We start from the raw sequence: 3,111 nt of genomic DNA, 5'->3' as shown, positions 1-3,111 counted from the left end.
TTGGCTCATCCATGCAATCCAACTCTAACATTCCACTCCATCTAGTGGCATGAGACTTATAATTGAGACGCTTCCTTCTTAATAAGATCCAAAAATTGCAATTAAATTGAAGATTAATTTCACATTACTAGCCGAGCAAATAACATCTACCACCTCTCTCCCCTTCAACTTCTCCAACCACAAAATGATTTGAAAGAGAGAAACTCAGAGTTCAATACTTATCAAAGTTCAGTATTAATGGTTGGATATTGGATTACAAATACACAACTAGAAGGCTTAGCTACATATGCTGGAACTGACATATAATGGAAAATGAAAAGAGAATCATCCAAAACTATAAACCCAACCTGCAGTGTCTTTTTTTACTCCCTGCGATCCGAGCAAATCAAAACCAGAAGCAACCTCCTCTTATTGCTCTCTTCCTTCGATTTGAGCAAAAACTAGAAGCAAGTTTTGAGAAGTATGCATGTCATAGCAAATCAAAACCAGAAGTATGCATTTCATTTAACTTCAATTCCAACTCATCCTCATGGTTTCCAGCTTTCTTCTAAATATTTTCTGTTTATTGCATTATATTTTAGTGAAAAAAAATTTTGAGTACAAATTAATTACAGTACTAATTAGTACATTTTTAATTACGGTGGTGGATTAGTTTTCTGATATTTATTACACTATGTAGCAAATATTGTTTTTCTTTAAAAAATAGATTAAGTACTTTTATGACACAACAAAACACTTTTTTCTTTTTTTCTTTTTATTTACTTGAAAGGACTTTTAAGAAAAAATTTGTCCTAGCCTATTTTAAATTCTTTTAAGATTTTGAATAGTTTGAGAGATTGATATATTATCATATTTGGCATTTTACCAGGTCAGTTTCGTCTTCTTAGAATGCTCTAATTAAATTGAAATTTTATGGGTAGATAGAATAATCCGAGAAGAACATTTTGGATTTTCGTTTGATTCATTTTGAGTTCGTTTGACTTAATTTTCATTCATCCGAAGTTTATGATCTATAAAATTCTCAAATCAAATTAAAGTGCTAAACGTGCTTCACTAGACTCCAAATTTTTACCTTCTTCACACATGAAAGGTCAAATAATAATTTTTTTTTCTAGTAGATCTCATTTTAATAATCAAGAACACCTAAGTCACACCCTTATTACATGTAATGAGTAATACAAGAAATATAACAATGTTAACAACATTTTTAACCAAGATTTTTCCGTAAGACTTGATAATCAGCTAAATATAAAGGATGAGCTCAACAAGAGATTAAGAAAGAAGAATTTGATATTGTTGTTTAATATTTTCACATCAATTGTTTTCTAATCAATAAGCTTAGATCAACCAGAAAGAAACTAATCATAGTTCTATGGCACTAGGACTTAACAAATTATAAATTGAAAAACTTTTATATTAGTAAATAACGTTAAAAAGATGAGGGTGTCACATATAAAACTTGGTTAACAAATTAAAACCACCATGGATATCATTTTTTATTTTTTTTTACCTCCTTGTCAATGTCGTAAATCTGAGTACAATCGTTATGGCGTTACTTAACCATGTATTACAACATATTTATTTTAGCATTTATTAAAGAATAAAAATATGTCATATCCTATACCTACCCGATAGGCTATAGGCTACATGATACAACCCCTCATTTGACATTTCTCATTCTTGCATTTCATTCAAATACTTGAAGTAATATTTTTTTTTACAAATTTATTTGATTGTTTATAGTTAGAACAATAATTAAAAGTGTATAGTCGACAAGTTAATTGTTAATTAATTAAATTAACAAGTCAATTACTAATTAATTAATAAAACCCATATGTTCAAAATTATATGGGTTTATTTGTATTGAAACTAATTAAAAATTTCTTAGTTATCAAAAGCTAAGAGAGAAATACATATCTAAAGAAAATGCTCAACTTTAATTTAATGAGATAATTTTTTACCTATGATTTTATTTTATTTTATTTTCTCTTTTCTGAGGTATAATATTATAAGTAAAGATTGATGAAAAATAAGCTTAGCCTTCTCAGAGTATGGGTTCACATTGTCTTTTGGTCGACAAAATGTTGTTCTATGAACTAAGAATATTGCGCAAATTTTAAGTGGGCCCGCATTCCTCCCTCTAATAAGCACAATATATATTAAACCATCCCTACGACTTTTATTTTATTAAAGCCCTCCAAAAATAGTTTCTTTAATTTTTATGTTAAATTTATATTTAAAAATATAAGGTAAAAAAACTCAAAAAAATATAAAATCGGAAGATGCCATTTGACTTGCTAAGAGGGTTTAAAAACAGAAGGAAAAAACAAAAGTAAAAAGAAAAAGAGAAGATGATATAACAAGTTCAAAATCTTAAAAGAATTCAAACAAGGGTAGGACAAACTTTTTCTTAAAAGACCTTTCAAGTAAATAAAAAAAAAAAAGTTTTGTTGTGTTATATAAGTACTTAATCAATTTCAAAAAAAATATATATATGTTGGCTACGTCCTGTAATAAATATCAGGAAACTTATCCAACATCACAATTAATTAAGTCAAACAAACTCAAAATGAATTATACAAAAATCCAAAACGTTCTTCTCGGATTATTTTATCTACTCATAAAATTTCAAAGCAATTAGAGCATATTAAGAAGACGAAAATAACCCTGTAAAATGCCAAATATGACAGTCTACCAATCTTCCCTATTATTCCATCTGCCAATCTCCTCTACTATTCCATCTACTATTGCATCTACCAATCTCCTATACAATTCCATCTACTAATATATTTCTAAACATGAAGGCTAGCAAATAGACCGACTCAAAGGACGACGAAGAAGTGACGAAGAGACTCAGAGACAACAAAGTTAGTTTAAGGAAGCTTGGTGGACTCTTTTTAATTTATGCAAGATTTCAACGACTAAGATCTTTATTAACTACTTCCCATTACGGTTATTCTGTCTTAATTATTGATAAGATTGAAGAACAAATCGATTGAAGAACCAAGAAGATACAATCTGAAAAGAAACGTAGGCCTTGGGTTAGGCCATAAAACCCCCTCAACTGCATGCAGTCTCTCATTCACACACAAACGTTGGCCAACAAAAAGA

This window comes from Corylus avellana, chromosome 1, assembly GCF_965113065.1.
Source record: "Corylus avellana chromosome 1, dhCorAvel1.hap1.2, whole genome shotgun sequence".
NCBI classification, from domain to species: domain Eukaryota; kingdom Viridiplantae; phylum Streptophyta; class Magnoliopsida; order Fagales; family Betulaceae; genus Corylus; species Corylus avellana.
Note: the sequence above shows the minus strand (reverse complement) of the source record.